Genomic DNA, 14,858 nt, shown 5'->3' with positions numbered 1-14,858 from the left:
ATTGTTTCTTTGGAATCTAATAAGTCATAAAAAAACAAGATGGGGAAGGCTGGAGTTAGTACACAGATCAATGCTCTAAATTTGCATTTAAAATCCAAATGAAAAAAGGGGGCTGCGTTATGTAGACACAGCATCTCTTCAGATTCATAACAGTTCTGTGAGGGGTGGTGTTGTGTCCCTGTAGGCTCGTGGTGACCTAATTTTAGCTCGTCTAAGCAGACGATGGGGTGTGGGTGTTATAGCACGTTCTCCCCTCAACCCCCATTTTAGAGATGGCGTTCCTTGCTTTCATTCAGTAAAGATCTGGTTTTAGTGGCACGGATGCATGATCACCAAGAGCACATCCAGGAGTGCACTGCTGAGCTGGCTCACGTTTAACAGTGTCCAAAGCGCTTTGTTACGTTTATTTTTGGACCACGTATTGGATGACACATCTGACAAACCCCTAAATAAAGTATGAGACCATAATATTCTAACATAATAGTTTTGATGCTGCAAAATGGTGGCTGTTTTTCTCTCTCTCTACATACACAGACACATGCATACATACATATATGAGTGTGTGTATGTGTGTTTCTGCACCAAAAATGTCTATAAACATGACATTGCAGTCCTGTCTCTCAGCAGCATATAATATGGAATAATTTTATGGGTTAATGTTAAATGTACAGATGTAGCCATTTAAACAATATGCATATTGATACATTACAGACAGACACAGACAGCCATGAATATGAATACAATGTCACGCTGGATTCAGACAGACAAGCTAACTGTACTTCTGACCGACAGGAACATGACAAAACAGCTGCAAACATCTGTACGGCTATTAAACCTCCTGGCGATGAAAAAAAAAGCTCATGCCAGCCTGAAACACGCGTCTACTGATGTGTTTGAGCGAATAGGCGCTTAGCATTAGCCAGCTCGCTAACGATGCTGTATAAATACAACCAACAAAATCATCACAGCCACGGGCCTTCCTTACTGAGTTCGAGTTTTTTTTTATATTAAAATGAATGAATCTGTTAAATCTCTTTTATTCACTGTAAAATCCATTTAAAGTGAATGCGTCGATGTTGAGAAGCTAGCGTGGCTAACTAGCACGAAATCCAACTAAGGTTAATGTTAGCTGAGGCATGCCGAAAGAGCAGCTTTGATCTAAACATTGCACCACACGTCCATGAATGTCACATTACAAATTCTAGCCACCACTAAAAAAACTGTAAATGTCATTTAAATACTGTTCTGATCAAATAACGTCTTGTGTTCAAGATTCGTCCCTGTATTTGCCTCAAGTTTGTGCTACCATCCGGTAATTTTACAAGTCGACATAAATAAAGCGTTTCTAAACACCCAGCTTGACTATAATACCTGTTCCCGTCGATCGCGGTATTCCTCCAAAGCTTAGTTTGATTTCTGGACTTCGAGCCTGTGATATTTGCAGTGATCTGTTAGATGGCTGATTTCTCTTCCTGAGCCGAGCGGATGAAGTCAGACTGAATCTGCTGCTGCGGCCTACAGGACAGAGTGTGTGTGGAGGAGCAAGCCTAGCAGATGTACATATCACACACACCCACAGAACATATCTAAAATATTATAGATCGATCGATCTATCGATCTATCGATCTATCTATCTATCTATCTATCTTATCTATCTATCTTTCTAATCTGTTCTGTCTGTCTGTCATCTCTACAACATTAATTTACTTGGGCATGCAAAGTAGGGCTGCAGTGGGCCAGTACTTACATTTGACAGGATAAAGTGAGAATGTGTTGAATGTAAATCAAACAGTCATGAGGTAAAGTTGATCATGCCTTTCCAGTCATGTGATCTCCAATAGCTTAAAGCTGTCTGCTGGTGAAACATTAACCTCCTCGTCATAAAACAATGAGCCATGCTTCATTCCTAAACACTAGGATACGGAGACGATACTGGAGATCATGTAACGGGCTTAAGAGGCATTTTGGTCACACGTTGCTTGACTTTGAAATGTGCTTTCTGTACGCTTTTGATTTAAGAGTCTTAATCTTAAATTTTTAATTTATATATACTGATCAGATAGCATAGAATGTTTTGTATGTTTCTAGGAAATTGCAAATGTAATTAGATATAGCCTGACCTTTGAATGCAGATGTTGGTCTCTTGGGAAATTTGAGAGCATTGTTGAGATTTCTTCTAGACTTTAGGAGAAACACACGAGAGTAGGATTATTTTCTCAGAGGAATCATCTGAGGAGAAGGAGCAAACTTAAGCAAGTCTCAGTTTTTGTCTCCCTTAAATCTCATTCTATCTAGAAGGAAACATGTGAGGTATTCAAGAGGTCTCACTCATGATTTTTACAGTATGGATCATCATTTATTTAGTAATAAATGTAATTGGGATTGATTAAGAAATGCTTGTTTAATAAATATTGTGTTATATTGAAATGCTGAGGCCCACATGCTAAAATTAGTCATGTTTATTTTCCCAAAGGACAACTCTGAGCTTCAAGCTTCCGCTCTAACCACTGTATGATTTGTGTGATGATACCAGCCATCCTCGTACTGGCAACACATGTTCAGGTCAACAAGAAAGAGAGCACAGCCAAGTCAAATCTACACAAGAACACTTAGAGGATGCTTTTGAAGAGCGGGTACCATTTGGATGATTCTGTCAAAACATAACGTTTAAGTAACCAAAGATTGTTTTTGCCGCTTGTTCTTTTGAGAATCAACAATTTACTCGTCCCTACATGTCTGGTAAAGTAGATCTACCACATTCCTTAAAGGGGTTTTTACAAAACACAAAGAGATCCAGTGCAAAATCTTATCAACAATGACTGATGGCAATCAATCAAATTTAACTAGGTTAGAGTTGTAGTTTTAGTTCATATGTTGAAAGCACTATCATTAGGACACTGCCATGTGTGGACCTTGAAAATGATGTCTGTTGGTAAAATAGTCATTTAGATCTGATCTTCTTTCAAGGGCTACTACTTGCAACGCCTGTTCCTTCAGTATGGAGACAATGGGACTTTGACCTATGAGGGTCTGCAGAAGCTGCTTTGGCAGTTTAGGTCTCGGGGAGGTCAGTGTTCTGGAGATCCGACTTGGTGGAGTGAAGCATTCTTCTCAACGCCCAAACCCATTCCCACTCACACGAAGACCATCATCATCCTCAAAGGACCACAAACTCACCTCCACTCAAAGAAAGGTAAGATGGCTAACGCATTGTTGTAATCTTCCCTACACTTTCATTCTACAATCTTATTTACACTGACTGTAGTTTGTGTCTATGAAGTTAAATTTTTTATATGTAACCTTTTATCTCCACAAAACCAGAGAGGTTTCCCACTCTATTTGGTGATCTGGTTATTGTTTGCGGAGGACTAACCATTCAAATATTCAGTCCTAGACTCAAATTGAATCAGTGATGAGTGGATCTCCTGCAGAATGGGGTCACTCGGACAATTTTCCAAACCCTGGTCTAAGACACAACTAGAAGAAAATGTGTCTCCGCTGCCAGACCATCCGACAGAGAACACCTTCATGGGAATGTGAGTATTTACTCCTAAACTTCCTGTTAGAGTGTTACAAATGGACAAAATCTACCACTGAATTCTCTTCACTATCAACATGACCAAAGGTCTGTTGATATCTTTGGACAGTAGAATTCAATCTGTTGTCCTTACCTGTTCTGTGCGAGGTTACACAGACTCATTCTATTTTGACACCACCAGACATCTATTTTGGAGAGAGATAATAATCATATAAGAGGTCTCTGCTGAGAAGACTGGTTTAAGCCGGTTAGTGCTGGTTCAGTGCCGGTCTACCTGCTGAGCTAGAATATGATATGATTCTGTATATCTGCAAAACTCTGGCAAAAAGCCTGCAAAGCTGGTTGACTATCATGAATCTTCTGGTGATGCTGGTTGATCAGATCCTGCTGGTTAAACTACTGAGGAAGCCTCTCTGGACTAACTGTTTTGCCTGTGTATTACCGTATTTCCGGACTATAAGTCACACTTTTTTCATAGTTTGGCTAGTCCTGCGACTTATAGTCAGGGTGCGACTTATTTATCAAAATTAATTTGACATGAACCGAGAGAAATGAACCAAGAGAAAATATTACCGGTCTACAGCCGCGAGAGGGCGCTCTATACTGTTCAGTTCTCCTATAGTCTACACTGAGCAGCATAGAGCGCCTTCTCGCGGCTGTAGACGGTAATGTTTTCTCTTGGTTCTAAATAAAATGCGACTTATAGTCCAGTGCGACTTATATATGTTTTTTTCCTCGTCATGCCGTATTTTTGGACTGATGCGACTTATACTCAGGTGCGACTTATAGTCTAAAAAATACGGTTATATTTGAAAATTTTTTAATAAGGAAATAAACAGTCCCATAGTGACATTTACCATTGCAGACGGTACAGAAATATTACCACTTAAAGTCCTCTGAGGTAATTTTCACTAAAACTGATAACTGATACACACCGTAGAAAACAAGAGAAAGTGAGTCTGCAGTGTGATAAGGGAGACATTGAAGTAGTGCAAGCTTTGAATGACCAATCATAATGGAGTATTTCAGAGCCTCACATTTCTAACTCCCTTACTGCAGTGTCTAAATGTTACCCAGCTTCTGTGGAACTTCAGCCTGGGTCAAGCGTCCCACATCACTCCTGCCCATTTCACCTTCCTGTGCCCTGCCCTCCTGTTCCAGATTGACAGTGGAGTATGTCTGCGACACACAGAGGTGCAGTCGCAAGGAAGCAAACCAATGAGAATTTCCTGAGAGGTGTGTGTGTAAGTGTGGTATCAGAATCAATTATGTTTTCACGATAGTGCAGGTTAAACATAGTCATTGTGTCTAAGCACTAGGATGGGCCTCCTTGGCGCTCTTTGTTATCAGTTTGCCGTCCCTGTTTGCCCTGGGACTGGCACCCCTACTTCAACCTTGCATCCTTTAAATATTCCCTGTGCCCGATGGCTGGCATGGCAGTGGGCACGTTATGTGGAGATGCCCTCCTGCACCTCCTGCCCCATGTAAGTAATACAAAATACATAAATAAGCACAATTTCAAGAAAGTATTATTCTGTAATACCGGTAAGTGCTATAGATGAAATATTGTTTGTGATTTCACGCCATCTTCAGTCAACATAATTTAAAGAGAAGGAAACATGAATGCAGTCTGGAAGGGAGCTGGATACACTGAAGGGTTTGTTTATTTTCAGACATGAGAGAGCAAATCAAAAAGAAAATCATTAATGATTGTGGAACGTATCAATTAATTTGAACTCTGTCATAGGTACCTCAACAGCCAATCAGAATGAGAGTGCAGGGCATGGCCATTCTCATGGGCAGCCTGGACCAGGGAAGATGGACATCAGAATCAGAATCAGAAGCATGGCATGGATGGTGGTCATGGGAGATGGGATACATAACCTTACAGATGGACTAGCCATTGGTACATAAAAGTTATAACTGATTAAAATTTCATTTAGAAACAAAAGCATTTATTTTTTATTCTGATAATAAATTTAACTTGAACATTTTCTTGTTCTCTAGGTGTTGCATTTTCTCAGAGTCTGGCAGGTGGACTCAGCACAACCATTGCTGTTTTCTGTCATGAGCTTCCTCATGAGTTAGGTGTGTTTGAGTCATTTCTATTATGTATGTTCATTATGAAAGATCAATATTGCACATATATATATATTTATTTCTTTGCTTGTGTCTGCAGGTGATTTGGCGGTGCCGTTAGCTGCAGGCTGGCCTGTACGCAGACTGGCTGTGTTTAGCGTCATCTCGGCTCTGTTGGGCTTTGTTGGTGTTTTAACAGGAACTGCACTGGGAAAACAGTGGGCCACACACTCACCTTGGATTCTCACCATCACCGCTGGGGTCTTCCTTTATGTTGCTCTTGCTGACATGGTAATAATTTTGATTACAGTAATGTTAATCTATGACTTCTTCATTTTTATCTTTAAAAGGTAATATATTCCATAACAGTCATATTGACTAAAATGTCTTTATATAAGTTAAAGTTGTGATTCTGTTTCTATAGATGCCTGAAATGCTCCACGGAGATGCTGGATCTCTGGGTCCTCTGAAGCGCTTCCTCCTGCAGAGTCTGGGCCTGCTGATAGGGGGCGCAATCATGCTTTGCATTGCCCTCTTTGAGGACCAGATTGCTGTTAGCCTGGGAGAAGTCTAAGGAAATAAATACTATCCAAATGAGATCCTCAGGATGTCACACTAGAATTTCCATGCAAGCAGCAGTATTATGGACATATCTCATCCCATAATGAACTATTGTGTGGATATTCTGAAGAAAGTGAACTAAATGGATTGCTATAAATAGAGATACAGTGGGATGAACTCCTTTATACACATCCTTGGGCAACTACTTCTCAACCGAAGCTAAATTTCTTAATTTTAAATAGGAGGGGAGGTTGGGTTGGATTTTTACTGAATGATGACATCTACAGAAAATTCAAGGGCTCAGCTAGAAGAATGGTCTGATGAGAGATTCTGTCCTTTGAGTTGAATGCTGCGTTGCCAGTATGCCTTTTATTATGTATGTTTCTGTCTTGCAACTTGCTTTTTTAATGATGTATTAAACCTGGCTGTTGTTTTTTTGTCAAAAAAAAAAAAAAAAAAAGCACGTTTTCCTTGTGTTTCTAGCACAAATGTGTTCAAGAATTTATAGCCACTGTAAAGTTATGGCTGTTGGTTGTAATGTTATATTAGTTAATTGTATTATTATTAATAATAATAATACAATATTATTATTATTATTAAAAAATATATATATATCTGAATTATGAAATTATTGCAAAATAACATCCAATTGTTCTAAATAAAAACCTAATGTTATTTGAAAAATATAGCTCTTCTTGACATATGGTCATAGTCATATATGGATGCTTATTCCTGCAACCAAAGCGGTTTTAAAAAAAGTAATAATTCCTATATGATGTGATATCATGTAACATTTAAGACTGTTACAATATACTGACATTCTGTAGTGTTCAGTGCAACAGAAGACACACAACAACAACTTATATGTAGCAATAGCATTTTATTTCAACATTACCAATTCTAAGCCACGATACTGAATGACAAGACCTACTGGCTGCAGCAGTTCATGAACCTGACTAACAAAAACAGATGGGATTTTTTTGTCTTTAAAGTCAGAGAGACCATTTCATTTTTAATAAGCTCAAATTAAAAAATGATTATGTTCTTTCTTACTTAAATACATGTACAGAGTTTCACATCTGTTAGTAACAAGTAACCATTCACAAGCTCATACTATGAATTAACAAGGCAAAGTGCTTTCAGGATTGCATTGTCACATAAGGAAATGAATGGCTTGAGGTCTTTTAGTGGGGTTGAAAGGGTGAGGGTTCTCCTTCCTCAGGTCTAGGAGGGGTCACGTGACTGTCCTAAAAGATTCAGCCCCGTGCCCCAGGTCCAAAACAGATATGTACAAAGGTACAAAGTTGTCAGGGTGGTGGACAGCTAACGCTAATTAGCCAGTGACCGGCGTAGTGTTTTTGGAAGGGTGTAAGGCTAGGGAACTCTACATACCCCATATTTTAGTACAGAATAAATGTGCATAACTCAAACCAACCAACCCCCTTTCAAACCCCCACCACCAGTAGAAAATTGAGTTGTTGCTTCAGTACCAAAGTCATACAACCAACCACGCACTCTACTGAACTCGACCAGATACACGTACATACCACGAAGAGCTGTAAACTTGAGTTCAGAGCGCTCACAGTGAACATTTAGAAGTGAGAGTAAGTGAAAGAGACACAGAAACGGAGGGAAAAACGAGCACGAATGTAAACGCCAGCTATTATAGGCTGATATTTTCCCCTGTTTTTTTCCAAAAAAAAAAAAGAAAAAAGAAAAATGAAAGAAGCAATAGCGGCAAGACACATATGACATCATTTGAAATATAATGGGGAGGAAGTTGGATTTGAAAAAAATAAAAATAATAATAATACAGTCTGGCTTCACATTCCAGTGGTACTCTGTTGTGTATACACTAACGATTTTCATGTTACACACAGACAGACACGCAATCAAGTACGCTAACTGTTGTCTTATATCACCGATTGTTGGTTAGAAGTTATATATCTGTTCCATATACATATACATTTCCATTTGTCAACAATTGGTGGAGTTTTCAACGCAACAAGCTGTAACACAGAGGTAGGATAATGCTACTTAAAATGCCTCACGTTTGGCTAAATCTAAAGCATTGTGTCAGCGATGGGTCAGGCCTGAAGCGGAGCGGCAGGTTTTTTTTTACGCAAGCAAGTGGTGATCTTGGTTGATACGGAATTGGTGTGATGTCATAGACCCTGCAATGGTCTCAGGCTTCTGCTGGTGATGGTATCTCTTACACGTTCAACTTAAAGACAGGATAAGAATATTTGCAGATATGTTGATGAGGTATACAGGGTTGATATGACCCCTGTTCGTCGCACTCGCACACACAACACAAACGCACTGGGTGCTGCCCTACACGATCAGTCACTAGGTTTCCATTGCCGAAACAATTAGCAGAGAACGACTTGGAGTTCAATACTCAAGTAAATAGTGCAGTTTTGTGGCTTTTTATTTTTTAAAGTCAGGGTCACATTTCTTTCATGTTGTAATGCGTTTCAAATACTTGGCATGTTCAAGCAGAGCTTGGAAGCAGTGACAGTAACCCTGTATTTTGGCGTTTTGGCAATGGAAACATAGCCACTGTATAGTATTTTTGTTTTTTTTGTAATAGCAATCTTTTGGAAAGTCTTAAAGACGGCGGGTCCTATTGAAACTGGATTCAAACACGGGACGCAGGAGGTCCGCTTGATTAAAGCCAGTCGCTTCGAAATGGCCAAATCCTGCACACATCCAATTCACATTCAGTTTGACTGAAATAAGGCTCTCTCAGCACTGAAATCTCTTATGTTGGATTCAGTTACAAGAAGAGGGTGTTAACCTAAGGTGCCACAGATAACATAGCCGGGCCAAAAACAGCCAGAGCCAACAAATCTTTAGAAATATACAATTGTCTCTCGATACTTGTATTGCTTGTTCTTGAATGAAATCAAGTGGCCATCTCTACAGAGACATACGTTGGTCCTATGTTGTGAAATACTAGATTACTTTATTCAGTGTGCTCCCTGTGATATCAAATATGAAATCATTGATTGCTTGAAGCCAAAAGGACCTTGAAGTAAGTTACAACTTAAGGTATTCTGAAGATTATCATATGACTTCAGGTATTGGTTGTCAACGGTACTTTCGTTTTGTACAATGAAATTCGAAGGAATGTTTCTTTATGGTACAGGTTCCATTTTTTATTTTATTTTCTAAAACGTATGAAGACATTAAATCACAAATTTTGGCATCTTGATGTCAGACCAAAAAAATAAAAAGTAAAGATCTGATCTAATAATCCATGAAACTTTTTTTGGTACCACATAACATATGGCCCAAAGTTCAAATGATGTGTGGGGAGAACGCAAACCCTGCATATTTCCCTGGTGATAACAACAACATTCAAGTTACAGAGTTAGAACCATCACATCTCAAATGCAAACCAACCCCCCCCCCCCAAAAAAAACTGTATTTCTAGGCAATGCACTTTGCTTTTGGTATCAAATCAATTGATTAGAGGTAAATTAACAGGTCTATACACCCCCCAACACACACACACACAAATGCTTGACATGCCACGAAAGCAGACACTGACTTTACATGGCACTGGGAGAAGGAACATGGAAAACAGCACTCTCTGACCAATCAACCAATGAGCAAACAGAAATTCCATCTTTCCAGTAAGCAATAATAATTGATAAGGCTGACACCCATCACAGTTTACACTAAGTCCATTGTACATTCCACAAGAAAGTGCCACTTATGGAGGCAAAGCAGGAAGGAGTTCAAATTTGTAACTGAAACTGAAATAAAATACCCTGCTTAAAGAAAAAACAACACGATGGATGACGTAAGAGGGCATTTTCCTCCTTTAAGGATACTATGGCGCACAAAAAAAGTTATTGCACTTTAGTCCATTTCAGATGGATACGTTGACGTCAATACAACATAGAGAAAAGGAGTCATGCCAACATTCTACAAGACACTGGGTTACAACTAATCTCCAATGCATTACCACACAAAAAACAACACGGCACACATCTACTTCACTAAAGAGTTCACACGTTGTAAAACTAAACACGTTTATTTTATTTTTTCCATACAGAGTTTGAACAGGTCACTAGCTAGAACCGATCAAATGTTTCGCTGTTACGGTTAAATTCAATTTACAACGATTATTTATTCATTTGCGGTGTCATGAGAAATTTGATCGCGATTTTTGACGGCTCAAAACGCAACCACGTGGATGGTGGCTATTTTTGAAACTTACAACAGTTGTTCATTCATAAGGCTCACTAAAGGTGTTAATGGAAGACCATACCCTGTGGCATGTACTTGATAACAAAAGGCACAATCTCACATACTCGTCACAAAGTGTAGTACTTTAAAGAGATGAAGATGCTTACAGACTCCAAAGAAATAGCAGCATGCCACGCTAAGCAGTCATTTTCTCAACCAAAGCCAACAGGCAAGTAAGGTCAGTGTTAGATTTACAGATGAACGTCTGAAGGTCCGTGATCAGTCATTGAAGCTCTTGGGATATCTCTTGTGGCACTATGCAACTCTGTGAGATAAAATAAAGTATTCCTGCATAGCTTTTTTTTTATATGAAAATGTTTTTTAAAGGGATCCCTACGTGCCCTGTCAGAACAGCCATTGAGTCAGGCTTCGGTGGTCTTCTAAAAAGCCTTATGAAAACAAGCTGCTGGCAAGAACAACAAAAAGCAGCTATTTTTGATTAGATCATTCGCTTGCAGATTTACAATTTGAACTATCAGCGCTCACTGAGTAGAAACATGAAGTAACACTAAGCCAGGGTGAAGGACATCATCAAGTTCAAGAGCACCCCTTGAAAACTCCAACGTTTTCCATTTCAAGGCCTCGGACCGCGACCTTAGAATTCCAGTTACACGGAGCATGCGTAGCTAAAAGCCCACCCAAATTTCATGTACCAGTACATATAGCACAAGATGGCTAGTTTATGAGGTAAGATTGCCATGTCAAGGCAATTCTGACCACACTTCTTGAAGAATTATGTACAGCACATCATCTTGTGCTCTTGTTATTTACGTTGTTAGAAATATTTGCATTTATAACATCACACAAGTATTAACTACCTAAATGCTTTAACGAAGACATCGAAAAATGCTGAGAAAATGTATCTACTCTGCCTTGTATAAAATAATTTATCATTGGATAATACATACGTATTCCCAAATCTTTTACCATTCACTACCCATAATGATTTTTTTTTTCTGAAAATTGAGGTTTATTCAATAGTGAAAACCAGTACTTTTTGTTTTATTTAGGAGAATGAGTAGAGTTGGTCAAATATTAGCGAATCCAAATAAATTTTACAGCTAAATATTTTTCATATATTAAACAGAGAGACAATTCTTTTATGTTCTAGTGCAAAAAACTCCTAATAAATGGAGGCCAGAAGCCATTATGGTACATCTTTCAGCAAAACAACCAATAGAACAGTGTGCTTCTTATGAATCTCATTGGAAGGAGATCCCAAGTTAACAAAATCTCTCAAGTGCTGCGATTGCTGAACTATACCGTTTCCTCTTAAGGCAAAAAGTTGGGAGAGAGACAGGTTAAACGAAACGGGTCTTTTGAGTATTGCCTTAAATGGATGTGTCTTCAAGTAGTAAGGACGCTGAGGTCCACTGAGGTAAATCAGACATTCTATCAGCCATTAATACCTTTGCGAGAGAAAAAAAATAAAAAGTTTACAAAAATGCAAGGATGGACATACAATAAGGACACAGAGTTAGCTACAATTAGTCTGCTTTCCAACAAAATGGTTACAATTATTAGACAACTCTAGTTTCCAGCTGCCTGCATGTTACTGCAACCATTATAGCTTGGTCAACAGGCAATGAAAGCTGGCCCTTCATAGCAAAATTATGTAAAAACAAGCTCTTTAAACGGCACAATTTGCTGATCCAGAATAAAACAAGAAAAGCTATGTAAAGGTGTCATTTTGGTGAATGTTAAATTTGCCCTTCAGTTAATGATGAAATTAAGGCGTATCATAATTCCATTGCTCTGAAATAAACCTCAAATTATCAGTGGTTTGTTTGAACTACCGATTACAATGGAACATTTACAAAATATTGTTTTTGAAGGAGCCATTGACTGAATGACTCAAATCCAGCTACTCAACTGATAAGGGCAAATGCTAAAAAGATATGGCTTAGCCATGAAAGCTTTCAGATGAAGGTGAGCTCCACTAAGGGCTAACCAGCCCATCAGTATAGCTTAGTTACCAATATACTGGCATTTTTAGACAGTCTGATTGTGAACGTACTGGCATTTTACAATAACACACTATGTGGATCTCCAAAAAATATAAATGGGCACAGTAGCTTATGTTAGCTTCAACTTTGTTCGTCTTTTTTTTTTTGGTAATGGTCTTGACGCACACTCAAAAACTGAACCCAAGGAATCATTCATTCACATTTTTACAAACATATCAAAATGAGAAAAGGAAAAAGAAAAGAAAAAAAAGTTATGGCACTAAATGATTTTAGGGAGAAAACTCCCCTCACCAATTGTACTCTACAAAAAACGAAAAAAAAAAAAAAAATCTTGTCACTTTGACTGGCTCCCTTATTGTTAGTACACAGAACACCTAATGCACAACTTCAGTCTATCAGGTTTTGAAAGGGTTCAGTTCCAAAGTTCCACTTGCCCAGCTAATCATTTAATCACTAACTACTGCATTTACGATTTTCACCAACATTGAAGCAAGCAGCTACCATCGTGGCATACATTCGATAAAACAATTCAACAATTTTAGTGCAACGCCAATAAGAAATTTCTAAATTTGAGGAATTAAAACAAATACGTTTTAGTTTGTTTTGGCTGGATAATAATTATTTTTATCTAATAAACATACAAAGATCTCGAGATCAAAGTCAAAGATCAAAAATTGCTCCAAGATACAATCGAAAGCAGCACTTTTTCTTGCACCAAAATGAAATGCATTACTAATTAAAGGCTCCACGGGCACTTGTTTTTCGAACTCAACTAGTTGTGGTATGACTAGCTAGACAAATTTGATAAATATTTTTTAGTACAACTACAAGCAGTATAACTGGCAGTGCAAATAACTTCCAAGCTTCATTATTGCACCCTGTGCTGTCTAGACACACACTAATTCCCTCCACCAATCCTCAGCAAAAGTTATTGTACGTGATAAAAGTCAATCTCAAGTACATGTAAATAAGCTTGAATCAAACTCCCATGAGGGACTTCCTCTTAGTCATGTAGCCCATTTAGATTTTTTTTCCCAGGCAAAACACTACAATATATCTTGACTAATCTGATTTGCACACATGCACATTTGTACTCTTGCAAGTAGAGGTCAGATATTTGCCCATTTACAGCTTATGATAGATGCAAAAAGCGTATTTTTTCATCCTTTTTTTGTTACTGAACAAGCAAGTGCTTTATATCAGGTCTGCGTGGAGAAACTTGTTTAAGCAGCCAGAACTTGTCATTACAAAGACGAAGAGGTCATTTCATAAATCAGTATAAATATGCTCTCCACACAGCCTTTAAACATCTAATGTTACCGTTTCATTTGTCTACACACCTTCATTCACTAATAAAATATCAGTTAATGTTACAAACACTTCAAAGCTACTCTATCTACATCACTTAAATCCTGATATACGGTAGTGAAAGCAACAGTATTGGTATAATTAAGAACAAGTCCACATTTCACGCCTCAAGTATGTATTAATTAATTAAGGGATATAGATTTTTATAGCTCTTCCTAATTGGGGAAAAAATGTGTTGACGTTTTGCTTGTTTAGGAAAAAAGAAATCTATGGCAAAATTAAAAGCCCTTTCAACTGATTGTCTCATATATTGCCTGTTTGTGGTGCACAGAAAAAAAGGGGATGTTTTAAACACTCATTCACAATGTTCTTATGTTGTGTTTAGGTGCTAAAAACCTAATGGAAGCACAATCTTAACTTTGTTAATTAATCTACCTTTGGCAATAAGGAAGCATTTAAAAAGAGCAGGGGTGAATGTTATTTAAGTACTTTAATTGAAAATATTTTTTTTTGGATATCTATTAGTTCCTATTAAAATGGTATTTAGAAATCGCTTAGCTTTGGTCATATCCATGACTGCTCCCCATAAACGTGTAAAAAAAAAAAAAAAAAAACTCCAATCAGCCTGAACACTCCAGTTGTGCAAACTTCAAATATACACTCCCCAAAGCCTATATGAATCATACGTTCAACTATTCAGGTAATCGATTCATGACGGATTTAATGAAATACTTAAACCTTGTTTCACAACGACTTTAAGGCGAGTGCATATGGGGTTTAACTGATTGGATCCTAGGTAGACAAAACTAAATACAGTAGGCACTGTGAAAGCAACTCCACACTAATTATTATAGCAAAGCAGTAGATTTAATTGAAGATATTTTATGAGGCCAAAAAAAAAATAAAACCCCAAAATAAATAGAACCAAAAGGTCCCAAGGAGCAAGTACTGTGTATGACATTTGTGCTTTCTATACTTCCTTAGTGTAGCATCTTCATAATGTTGTTTAAACGGCCAACATCACGACACTTTTAACTCTTCTTTCTTCTGCCCACCTACAAACAGTGATCTGGACTACTTAACACCTCCATTATAAACCTAATGTGAATTTTCAACCTCAAAACCCACCCAACTGAAAACTCTCT

The 14,858-nt window shown here is 38.1% G+C and overlaps 1 pseudogene; it reads left to right on the top strand.

Moving 5' to 3' along the window:
- Positions 1-6,421, top strand: part of LOC113065323 (zinc transporter ZIP5-like) — a 6,699-nt pseudogene extending 278 nt beyond the window's left edge.
- The last annotated feature ends 8,437 nt before the right edge of the window (positions 6,422-14,858 follow it).

The sequence above is a fragment of the Carassius auratus genome, chromosome 48, assembly GCF_003368295.1.
Source record: "Carassius auratus strain Wakin chromosome 48, ASM336829v1, whole genome shotgun sequence".
NCBI classification, from domain to species: Eukaryota; Metazoa; Chordata; class Actinopteri; order Cypriniformes; family Cyprinidae; genus Carassius; species Carassius auratus.
This window is presented reverse-complemented; position numbering and strand designations above follow the sequence as displayed.